Below are 12946 nucleotides of genomic sequence, written 5' to 3'. Positions count from 1 at the left end.
CTCTCAGATCAGAGCAAGACATTTAAACATATTCATGTATTTCAGGAACATCATCTGAGAACAAATTTGCCAACACCCATCATAAATGCCACTAATACATGTTTATATCAGGAGCCCAAGCATGTAGCAGGAGTTCAGCATTGTCTTGAAACTTGTGGGTTTTACCATGGTATACCAGCCTCTGAAATCTAGCATGCAGGAAAAGGTTTACAGTGTGATCAGTGGTATGGAACAGGTTTTGTAAGAGGAGCAATGTAATGGATGAGCAAGTTCAAAGCAAATACAAGGAAACGCTTTCTCATACGACACACAGTTAATCTGTGGAACTCGTCACCATGGCATGGTGTGGATGCTAAGAGCTTACAAAGGTTCAAAAAGTGACTGAATAAATTCAGGAAAAAGAGAAAAATCACTGGAGAGTGCTAATCCCCAACACCACATCCTATTCAAGGGGCCTTATGTCTTGGATTACTGTAAACTTCATTTTACCTGGAAAACACCACTTTGATCTTGCTTTGGTCTTATCCTTGTACATAGGCATCTGCTACTGACCACTCTTCAAAACTATCCAAAACCAAATAGAGTTTTTTGCATTATAGAGAGCAAGATATTTCACAGACGCTTATTTTGAAGTTAGATCCTTAAAACCAAACACTTATGCCACTTAATGTCCTTTTACATACAATCAGTCAGGAAGTTTTCATATTAACTACAAAGATTACTGAGTGGCATTCCTGGCATATTTCTTTCAGCATAACATGCCATTTCCTTTAAAACCAAACCCACATAAATATGAAATGTTTGCTTTATATTTTGTGGACTTAAAAAATTTTGTGGACTACATGGGAGTTTTCCAATCTGCAGAAAAATTCCACTCAAAACACCCTCCCCCCTGTCCTGAAGGACTTCTAGCCTTTAACTCTAGCTCTTCAGATCTGTGGCTTTTATATATGTTATCATGTTTGCTCTAGGTTGATATCAAACAAACAGAGACTGTGACAAAAGAGCTTCATTTGTAAGAAGCCTATCATGAAAATGTAGATCAAGAAAAAAACCTATTCTAAGTCTCTCCAGCTAAGGCCAGAAACACAATAAAATTAGGTTTTGAAGGGCAAAGTGAGAACATAGAAAATGAGGACAGTGAAGGGAAGGAAAAGAGTTCAATGATGTTAGAGATGTGCTAAAAAAAAAAAAAGAACCAACACATTAAAAATCATACCATGAAGAAAAGGCCAATGGCCTTGCTGATAGACTGATGGTTTTTCAGGGCAGAGGTTGGACTATGGTTACGCTTCACAGCCCTGACTTGACCTAAGCTGACTGACAGTCTTTTTTTCCAATTGCACAGCCATTAAGGATTTAATTTGGTTCATACTGCCTCTATTCTCTCCTGAGTGTTCATTTCTTCCTATTTAGAAAAATGCCACGTATCCTGCAAGGGCATCATGAGAAAGTCTGTGTGTAATTTCAGTTTAAAACACAATACAATCCAAATTCTGACTCTTCATCTCCTTTTCATTTCTAATCTGCACAATAGGTGCATCTTTTTTAGCAGTGAACTGACTTTGCTTTACCCGTTCTTTGCAGGACATTAAATAGCTCTGAGCTGTTGAATGTAATGTGTCTTCAGTCTGCTAGAAAATGTGTACTGTGTAAACCAAACACAATTCAAAAATATTGCGCTTAGATATTTGCATTTTTGTTTGAGATGTTTTGGTCTATATCTTACGCTGTGTTGACTTGCAAAGTTTCCAAGGCAGAAGAGGGCTTGATTGTGCTAAAATGTCCTTGATATAATTTGGCTCCTAGATGATGCTTAAACTTTAGCAAGAGCTGTGTAATGCTAACACTGAGCCCAAGTAAGTCTAATCTGTTGAGTGGGATCTTTCAGAGGTAAACATTCTGTTAAAAGGCATTAAGGTCTCATGAAAATGTGCTTACTGGTATCAGCTGATACTCATGGATTTTTGTCAGGCCTTGAGAATGCAAAACAAGGAAAGCAAAGCACTGGAACATATTTGTGGATCTAAGTGTTTCTACTTTTGTGGTGAAGCACAAATACTGCATTCCAGATAAACAGCTTGCCTCTGCCATAATCATCTGAAATTAAATACTCAGTTTTAAACTGATATGCATTGTAAAAAACCAACTCCATCACGCAGAACAACCAAATAGCAATGCCTTAAAATGAAAAACAGGGGAAAATTGCGCTGGGATTTTCCAAGCCAGTCATCTTTGGTGTAGCAGTTCTGTGAATCATGTTAACAAAATTAACACTGACTTCAGTGGAGCAGACCTCTCGGTTAATGTGGAACAGTTATGCTGCACACATAAGTGCATACTGCCAGTTACATTTGACCTGAGCAGTGGCACACACAGCTTGGGCTGCTCCAGCAGGAGTTTTTGGTGCATGTAGCTGTCAGAGTCTTCATCTCCTAGCCTGACAGCCTAGCTTAACTCTTAGAAAGTTACAGAAGAAAACAGTCCCCAAGCTGTGAATGAAGTTGCATGGCTCACGGATAACACCAAGCTTTGATTAATGATTTTAAGCACACAAGTGCTGGTGTAGAACTTCAGGGAGCCAGTCACTTCTTCTAAAAGAGGGAGTGGCAGTGTTTTTAAGATTTCCCGTATCAGGGAATTGGGAATGCAATGCCCTCAACTTGCTGCCATAGGCAAGTGTTCCCTTCAGCCCTCGTAGTTTACAGTGCCTTAATAACCATGAAATATACTATAGCAATTCCCAGGAGGAAGAACACACTGCACAAAATACAATGGAATTTCAGCAAAACACTTGTTGGCCTTAGCACTGGTGGCAATTCCTTTGATGGTAAAGCCATTTGTGTTCTGCAAGCAATAAAACCTCATTGCATTCCCTCCCACTTCTTTTCTCTTCAGCTTGCATGCACTTGCAGTTAACTATGGGGAAACTACCCATTTCTTCCTACCAAGATCTCCCTTTCACGCTATTTTGGGGGAAACACATGATTAATTTTTGTTTCCAGATCTACCAGCCTGTCCTCCAAGTCTCCAATTGACTAGCACCATGCAAACTGCAGGAGACGTACAGGCATTCAGTTACTGCCAAAATCAAGGGCCTTTCTCCCACAGTTAAACTCTACCTTCCTTGACTAGGAAGGCTATTGGTGGGCTGAGTCCAGGGTCTGCTGGCAGGTGAGAAATGTTTCATTTATCCTGAGATGTGGGACAATTAGTAGCTGATATAGTTGCTCTACTCCCAAGCTGGTGTCTACTCTGCAAGGCGAGAGCTCGATTCTGAAAGGTATGTGTGTTATAAAACCATCTCTAGGTACTGTGTGCCCACTATGGAGAGCATTTGTATGCTGACCCTGTGGCCAAGCTTCTGAAAGAACTTTACAATACAGCTGTTCTGTCCAGCTGAATGCTTTGTGGTGTGAATAGGCTTGTTCAGAACTGCTCTGACCACTGCTGTGATCCAATGTATTACCTGAGGGGCAAAGCACTTGTCAGAGCACAGTAGGCATGCCTTCTACTCCTTCCTGTAGGGAGGAGAGGGTGGTTTGGAGAAGAAACTTAATTTAAACCCATCTGTAAGATAAATACCTTCTCTGTAAAGTGCGTTGACATGTCACGATGAAAAGAGCTAGGTATTAGTATTATTAAATAAGTGTTAAAGCCTTCAGATCTTTCTTGTTTCCAGTTGCTTGAGCAGTAATATGTTCACCTGATGGGAAACTCACCTGTGGTTTTCCCTGCATGAAACCTATATTAACTTCTCCTAGGTAGATTCATAAAACATTCCTCATAATCCCCATTTATTTCAAGCCATTTTGCTGCTCTGAATAGCATAGTATCTCTTAAAGAACATTTCCTTTCATTCAAAAACCATTTGCATTTTATTTATGCCTCAGGGAAAGAACAATCCAAGCTGATTACAATCCACAGACACTGTCCGTAATGAAAAAAATAATTGTATCAATCTTTTTGCTGTAGTGGTCTTAACAAATCATTTTCAACTGGTCATTTCTCCACCTGCTCACCAAGGCCCAAGCAGCTGAAGCAAGCACATCTCTGACACTGACTAAGAATACCAATGAAGCTGAGGTCACTTCGGTGTCAAGTGAGTAGGAGAATAGCACCCAGCAAAAGATGTCAGTTTTGGACCAGCAGCAATCATGTTGTGATAGAAACCAAGTAAGTAACAGGAACACAAATCTTAGCAAACACACATTGACAAGCACATGCATGCAGAAGAAAAGTTGCAAGGAGAAGGAAGGATGTGTCTAAATCAGACCAGCAAACAAAGGTTGTTCTGGCTCCCTTGATCTGAGCCATCACTTGGCAAGTATTGATGGCAGCCGTAAATCAAGATTTGCATGTTGGCTCCAATGCTAGCGATTTGTTCTGCCAGGTAAAGCACTCTTGCAGAACACGTATTTATCAAGACATGATTTCTGCTTTCTAGAATCAAAGCTGACAAAATACAAAGCAAAAGTAACCATTAAAAATCAATACTTTACAAAGCAAGAAAAAAAAGGGAGTGGTGGTGGAGAGGAGGGAACAGGGCAATGACAGCTACTGCCTGCCTGCATCAATAACCCTGGAACAGAGTAAAAGCATTTTATGTGCAGGGAAAGTTAGGGTATTCCATGTTGAACTGTGAAAAAATTACTGGAACTGGCAAAAGAGTGTAATTAATTGATATTGGTTGAAATGGCTTGAATTTTCCAAATTCTCTTATGACTTGATCAGAGCCCTCATAGGATTAGAGGATGCCTGAATTTCAGCCATCTTTGGAGAGTTTAGTCATCATCCACACAGCTGGCTGAGGAAATGCTTGTGTTTATATTTCACCACAATTTCAGATTGGCTTAGGATGAGAAGAATCAGATATTTCTCTATTCAGGTTTTCTTTTTCTGCTTAGGTATATGCACATTCCCCAAAGTAAACAAACCTGTGCTTTTGAAGGAGGATATTTTATCTGTGGGGGTCCAACATAATACATAGGAACTTTAAGAAAAAAATAAAAGTAGAACACACAATTATTGAAAATATCCTTTAGCTCCCTGTGTAGCAGAAGTATTTAAATTGATTTTTTAAAATTGATTGTAATCATTACTTTTAATTTTCCTCTAGAAAGTGCTTACTACAGTTCAATAATGGAGGGAGGAAACAGCTGGTCTGCACATTTGTGAGCGAGCAGTATTTAATAACGTAATGTGTTCGTTTTCTAGGTGTCAAGAATTATGAATTTATGCCAGGTCAAATTAATGTACATGTTTTCACTCAACACAGTCAAGAGCTCTGTAAGTGAGTGCGGTTGTATTTACTACATCTAATCCTGCATGAATAAAAGGAGGGTGTCTGTATTATGGGGATGCAACCTTTTATAACAGACGTGGCAGGTCACATCTAACCCACACTTCAGTACTCCCCACCAAAACCAAAACCAGCAAAGCTGCTGGTCATAAAAACATTTGGCTACATCTGGTTCACAAGCCTCAGGTTCCCATCCTTCTGGGATGGGAAAAGCACCCCATAGTGTTTCAATAATATGAATAAAATACAAAGTGCCCCATAGCATTTCAATAATATGAATAAAACCTAATTTTCCTTCGCCTGCCTGTGCAGCAGTGTGATACTGTGTTTGCAGTGTAGATAAAAGACAGATATCAAACTCTATTAAACTTTGGGCTAGACTTTTTTGCTTCTTTCCAAAAGCACATGGTAAATATTGACTGAAGTAGGCTTATCAATATTTATCTTAAGGGGAAAATAAATCTTCCTATTTGCAAAACTATAGAGCCAATTTTATTAGGGAGAGAGATGAGTCAAATGGTAAGTTTCCCAGTAATAGTCTCAGTGCCTTTCAGCAAACAGAGGACATTAAAAGGGAATGATCAGCTAGGGAATATTCAAAACACTCCCAGATGCAACCAGACGCTAAGGCCAGGCAGGTGCCCAAAAAATATTCTTCTGTTTTTAAACACAATGCCATTTTCAAAGCTACAATGCCCTAAACTTCCCATTTAGAAGGTGATGATGCATTTGTGTATGTAGAGAGAAAGGAACTGCATGGTTTGGGCACTGCAGTCGCCCGAGTGCAGGATGTGATGCGATGCTACTCACCTCTAGCAGATATTTACCTCTCAGGGAAAACACACTCTTTGTTGTGAAAGAAAGAGAAGATGGGGAAGGAAGAACTTAAGTGGGCAGTGAAAGAAATGTCCTTGTCAGCTCAGAGAGATCAAAGAGGTGTAAGACAGTCATAGAAATAGATAACAGTCTGCACAACTGCAACTGGAGAGATAGCAACTGTTCTTATGCAGCTAATGAGACATGAGCCAGCACAGGGAAGGAGGCAATGTCCCTTGACAGCAGCAGCAGCAAAGAAAGCAGGTATAGCGGAAGAGGGACACAGGCTGAGGCTCCCTGACCTGGCACACCAGAGACAGTGAGCAGAAGGTTCAGAAAACTGTACCAGCCCCTAATTTCAGCCCTGGTGTTCCTTTCTTTTCTACATAGTTGTGCACTTTATCTCTTTGCCCATGCTCAAAGGCTTAGTGCATTGACGCATATAAGGGAAAGGTCTGAGTCAGCCCTGAATTTGCTGACGCTTGGTTAGAGGAAGTAAATTGTGGCACTGAACTAGATGCAAATACTTTGCACTTACTGAGGTCACGGCAGGATGTTGCTACTATGCATTTTTTGGGACTTGACCCAAGAATAGAACAAGTTTCCCTTTTTCTTCCACCTTCTCATTGGAAAATCCCATTATTCTCAGTGGTACAGGTTGGCTTCTCCTTTCTTCCTACTCCTCCACCCTTGCACAGGAAGGGATAAAAAAAGATTGTCTTCAGACCACTAAATGAAGGGTTCTGCCAAAATGCTGACTTTATAAAGTGCCAATTATTAAGTGTTCTATACCCAGTGATAAAGAAAGGAGGAGATGGATTACCAGTTTAGTAACACATTGCAAAATAAGCTTGGCTGAGAAGATCAATTGCCGAGGTATCTCCAGAGAAGGGCGCCTTTAACACCGGAGCAGGGGGAAGCACAGCGTCCAGGAGCCTCAGTTCGGAGCGGCAAGAGCGACCGAGGGAGCCTCAAGTCCTCGACAGGACTTGCCCAGGAGCCGGCAGCTCAGCTCCCGCGAGCAGCTGACTCACAGGGGGCGGCGCCAGGAGTGACGGCACCAGCCCTCAGTGGGGAAAAACCCACCCCAGGGAGCGCGAGCGACCAGGAGCGCGGCGACCAGGGTGTGGCACGTCAGTCAGGGCGTGGCGCGGCAGTTCGCGCAGGCAGGGGGGCGGGATGGTGAGCACTCGCCTCAGGGCCAGGGCCCGCTCTGGGCGCTCTGCCCCGGCGGTGGCCAGCGTAGGCACCCAGACAGAGCCGATGAGAGGGGAGGCTGCGGCGCAGAGCTCGGAGTGTAGAAAGTGCCTCGACTGGTCTCTTGAGGCGAGGGTGCACAATGGACAGGGCTGCACTCGGTGCGCCCTGGTGGAGGTCCTCCTGCAGCAGGTGGCTGAGCTGCGGGAGGCTGTTGGAGAGCTAAAAGATGCCAGGGAAGCTGAGAGGAAGCTGGGCTGCTTGCTTCAGGCCCAAACTGTGCAGGGGCCGCAAACGTCCAGAATTGCTCACATAGGAAAGAAGGAGGGCAGCAACCCAGGAAGCTGGGAATTAGTCACGAGAAAAACTAACAAAAAAAGGCGGAAGAGGACAATTAACGACACGGGGCTTCCTCCTAAATCTGATGTCCCCACCCAGAACCGCTTCTCAGTTCTGCAGGGGGCTAATGAGAAAGCACCCACCACACCTAATGAGCATCCTGCTGATGCACCAGTAAAGAGGATCACTACTGGTGCCTCCAGGAAAAAGCGGAGGGTCATAGCAGTAGGGGACTCTAGTTTGAAAGGCACAGAGGCGCTCATCTGCCGGCCTGATCCCGTCTCGGGGGAGGTGTGTTGCCTGCCGGGGGCTCAGATCAGGGATGTTGCTGAGAGGCTGCCTGCTCTAGTAAGTCCTGCTGACTATTACCCCCTTCTAGTGGTCCATGTGGGTGCTAGAGATATAGATAGCAGTAGCCTGGAGAACATTAAGAAGGACTACAGAGCCCTGGGAGAGGTGGTTAGGGGCTCTGGAGCTCAGATAGTTTTTTCATCGATTCTCCAGGACAAAGGGGAGTGTCATAAATTGTGACCACAACGGATCATAATCCAATTAAAATTTTATTAATTATAGCAAGTAGAATATGAGCAAAAACAGCGCTGGACGACAGGGGAGTCTGCGCTCCGCCACTGCCGTGCTGAGCAGTTCAAACAGTCCCTTTTTATACATCTTTACTTCCGTGTTCATGAAGTAGTGGAGGTACTCTGCGCATGCTTCAGTTGTTGTTAGGGGGTCGTTTTCTACCTCCTGGTGGTCGTTGAGGCCGAAATAAGAAGTCTTTCTCCTTTATCCCATAGTTGACCCCTCATTCACATGTCCTTATCTGGGGTTGTTTGTCCTGTTTCTGTCGGTTCCTGGAAGTCTGGCGGTTATCTCGCGATTGTGGTTATCTTATCTTACTCAAGCAGTGTCCGGGTTTCTGTTTGCATAAGCGATTTCACATCTTTGTTGCCTAACCTTTACATTGAGCTTAACATAAATCTTAATAAACAATATCCTAGTCCATAGTTTCTCACAATCCCCCCTTTTTCTTTTTATCCTATTATTGTTTATTAGACGTTACTTTCATTTTCAGCACTGCGAACAAACCTTTTTCCACAATCCCAATATTTATCATAACACTCACAAGGTAATACCTCACAATTACAAAAGGCATAGTTCTCACGTGGCATAATGTATTCACAGCAATCTTCATCTTCATTAATAGATACACTCTTATATTTTGCCCCAGACCTCGTAGTTAAAATAAGCAGTTTAGCTATGTCAAACCGTTCTTTAATAAAGTGTATTTTATGTTTGTTATTGTCTAGTTCATAGGTTTATGAGGGTTTCCATTTGCTTGGGTTATTATCAATAACAAAACTAACGGTATACCAGAAAAAAAAAGGGTGTCTGTTAATTTTGCCAATTTAAGTATATTTTTACCAGTCCTGGGGAAGTTCGGCCATTGCTGCTTTTGTGTCCCATCGTTCTGGTTCTTTTCTCCACAGTTTGTTCCTCCTCTGCCTCGCCCGTCGACTCGGTTGCTTCGAGCCACGGGGTGTACCATCTTCTCGGCAGCAAGGGAATTCTTCAGGAGAACAGTTGTTTCGGGCTTTCTGCCTGTTTATATAGGCTTCCCACTTTGCAGCTTTAACTAATGGGGCAAAGTAAGACACGGTCAGTACTTCCCTTCTGCATTTTATAACCAAAATTTCAGCTACAAAGGGGACTGGTTCGTTGGAGTGGTAGCAATAATATCGAGGGTTTATTCCTTTGGCAAAAATTTCCCACCACTCATGGGATTCCCGAATAATTTCTTGTTTAGACTCTAATTGTTTTAATTTCCACTCAGTGAGAGTTCTTTGGATTTTCCAACACTGTGTGCAAACTCCTATTGGAGGGTATCCACATTCACAATGTGTCTACCATTTATCCTGGCATACCTTACACCTAAAACAAGCAAATGGATAACAATTGCAGTTCAAATCATTACACCTAATTCGTATATCTAGAGTGCATATATTATTTACATCAACATATCTTCTATATTTAATATTGTGAGGTTGCATAAGTTTAGCAATTTCCTTCAACACACTTTGTACGCTTCCATATATAATAGAAAAAAAGAGAAATAATTATAGCAAATATAAACAGCAATACACACTTTATACCAAAAGGTAATGCGGCAAAATAATCAAATAAAGTCTTTATCATTACGTTATCTTTTCAGGGTTATCTTGGTGTCACCTGGAGTACTGATTACTTTCCAGTGGGGTCTCGTCACTGGGCCTTTAATGCGACTGGCATGAGTCCATCCACGCTCAGCAGTTCGGACAGCTGTTTCTGTTGTAAGCAAAACAAGATAAGGTCCCTCCCAATTGGGTTTTAGGGTTTCTTCCTTCCACACTTTAATCAATATCCAATCCCCAGGTTTAACATTATGAATTTTTAAGTCCAACGGGGGTCGTTGTACAATCAGTCCATGTTCCCAAAGCTTGTTACGATGTTCTGCTAATTGTGAAACATATTCATTAATCACACGGTCTCGAATTAAAACATTTGTTTGTGGACTTTCAATTCTATAAGACATTCCATACACCATTTCAAACGCTGATATTCCTACATCTGCTCGGGGTCTGGTTCTGAGAATTAATAGTGCCATGGGTAGGCACTTAATCCATGATAATTTGGTTTCTATCATTAATTTAGTCAAAATAGTTTTGATTTCTCCATTTATCCTTTCAACTTTTCCCGAACTTTGTGGATGCCATGGTGTATGGTATTCCCACTTAATCCCCAAGCTTTCAGCTAGATCTTTAACAATTTTTGACACAAAGTGTCTTGTGCTAACAATCGATCAATTTCTGGTTTTAATCCCCTCCGTCCTTCTAGGGATATGGGATATTGCCTTACCCTCACAGGTATGTGGGGTTCAGAAAGTTGGATTTTAATCGGTGGGATTTTCAGTCTACTAATTGTGTCCGGAGAGTACCAGACATCGGGGTTAATTTGTTTTTGATCATCCACGGTTAAAGGATAAGCAGACACTGTTAGCTCCTGATTTTTCACTTTAATTTCTAATTGCAATTCAACAATTAAATCTCGTCCTAACAGATTAAATTCTGCTTCAGGGACGAGCAAGAGTTCACCCATTCCAAATTTATTTTCAGTTTCGAATACCACATTTTTGATTTTGCTTACTTTAAAGGGTTCTCCTTTTGCCCCAATTACTTGTACCTTTTCAGGGGAAACTTTACATCCCTCAGGTATTTGCTTAATAGTTGATTTCTCAGCCCCAGTGTCTACTAAAAAGGTGAACTCTTGTTTATGGGGACCTATTTTTAATTTTATCAAGGGCTCATGATGACTCCGGTCCCCTAAGATATAGAGCCCCTGACTCTCTGCTTGGGGTCCCTGGGCATGTTGAGCATCCCACAGTCTCATTCCTGCTCGTCTAATCATATCTCTTTCCTCGGTAGTAAATAATTGACCAAGGATAGATTGCATCTCATCCCAAGTATAAAGGTTTGGTCCCAAAAATTGATTTAATCTTTCTGCCACTCCCAGTGGGTCCTCAATTAAGTTTCCCATTTCGGTTCTTTTAAAATCTCGTAGGTCAGCCGAGTTTAGGGGTACGGAAATATATCCGATCACAGGTTGAGGTCCCCCCATGGGTATTTCCCTTAGGGGGTACATCTGAGCTGCCCCTTTTTGACTTCTAGTTACGCGTCTAGGAAGAGGGGGAGACCCTTGTTCCGACTCTGGTGGGGGAGTGGGCGCTCTGGGGACTTCTGCGGGAGCAGGAGGAGGAATGTAAGGAGGGGGGGTTAGAAGGGTTTCGTCTAACTCTTCCTTCTTTTTCTTTTGTTTAGTTTTTATTTCATTCAGCGGATAAAGTCTAGCTCTCGGTCTTTCTAGCCACACTTCCGCATATTGACTCTCCTCCGGGTTAAGGGGTTTTTTATTATTAACCCAGAGGTTTAATTGCTGTCTTACCCAATCTTCTTCTGACCCATAGACTGGCCAAAAGACATTTTTAGAAATCTTCTTCCCTCCCCATATCTTAGTACAATATTCTATCATTTTTTGCTTATCTTTCCCTAGGGTTCCAGGGGAATATCTCCAATTGTCTAAGATATATGCCAGAGGGGTATTTTTAGGTACAGTGTGTACCCTCCCCATGGGAGTCGAAGGCTTGCTGCCCTTCGCCCCCATCTTCTGGATTATCCACAAACACACACTCACTCGCTCCCCTTATTCCTGGCCCAGTCCCTCGCGGGAGGTGGGAAACGCAGTACTAAAGGGTCCACACTCGCTTGGTTCAGTATATCGAACCTCTCGTTCGTTATAATCCAGGATACCCAATCCCGCCCGAACGGCGAACCCGCGAACAACTTCGCAGTATACTTACGCGTCCTGCGTCTTCGTCCGGACTCCCGTGCACAGAATTTTATGGGATTTTACCGGTCCTTTTTTGCTCAGTATCCTAGAATTTAGGTTCGTCGGTAAGGTTGGAGTGAGCTGTTGGTCGCGGGGCCGCGAAATGTCGCGGGGCGCCTCCCCGGAGGACCAAAGCCCACCGTTCCTTATCCGAGTCACGGCACCAGAAATTGTCATAAATTGTGACCACAACGGATCATAATCCAATTAAAATTTTATTAATTATAGCAAGTAGAATATGAGCAAAAACAGCGCTGGACGACAGGGGAGTCTGCGCTCCGCCACTGCCGTGCTGAGCAGTTCAAACAGTCCCTTTTTATACATCTTTACTTCCGTGTTCATGAAGTAGTGGAGGTACTCTGCGCATGCTTCAGTTGTTGTTAGGGGGTCGTTTTCTACCTCCTGGTGGTCGTTGAGGCCGAAATAAGAAGTCTTTCTCCTTTATCCCATAGTTGACCCCTCATTCACATGTCCTTATCTGGGGTTGTTTGTCCTGTTTCTGTCGGTTCCTGGAAGTCTGGCGGTTATCTCGCGATTGTGGTTATCTTATCTTACTCAAGCAGTGTCCGGGTTTCTGTTTGCATAAGCGATTTCACATCTTTGTTGCCTAACCTTTACATTGAGCTTAACATAAATCTTAATAAACAATATCCTAGTCCATAGTTTCTCACAGGGAGGACCTTAAAAAAGCTAGGCGCGTTTGGCAGGTTAATAAATGGTTAGAATGGTGGTGCCATAGTCAGGGGTTTGGCTATTTAGAACATGGGGCTCCATTTGGGAGGCCAGATCTACTGGAGGCTGGTGGAGCTGGTCTGACAAAGAAGGGGAAGAGCTGTTTTGGTAGGAGGCTTGCAAGGCTGGTCAAGAAAG

The 12946-nt window shown here is 42.7% G+C and overlaps 1 long non-coding RNA gene across 1 annotated transcript; it reads right to left on the bottom strand.

Annotated features, from left to right (window-relative positions):
* Nucleotides 1-8913: 8913 nt before the first annotated feature.
* On the bottom strand, nucleotides 8914-12367 carry LOC115610803. The gene is made up of 2 exons (XR_003992340.1): nucleotides 12048-12367; nucleotides 8914-9979 (listed from the first exon to the last, which is right to left on the bottom strand). It is a non-coding gene; the product is annotated as an uncharacterized LOC115610803 (long non-coding RNA).
* Between the last annotated feature and the right edge of the window lie 579 nt (nucleotides 12368-12946).

The sequence above is a fragment of the Strigops habroptila genome, chromosome 7, assembly GCF_004027225.2.
Source record: "Strigops habroptila isolate Jane chromosome 7, bStrHab1.2.pri, whole genome shotgun sequence".
In the NCBI taxonomy this organism is placed as follows: domain Eukaryota; kingdom Metazoa; phylum Chordata; class Aves; order Psittaciformes; family Psittacidae; genus Strigops; species Strigops habroptila.
Note: the sequence above shows the minus strand (reverse complement) of the source record. Positions and strands in the feature narration are given on the sequence as shown.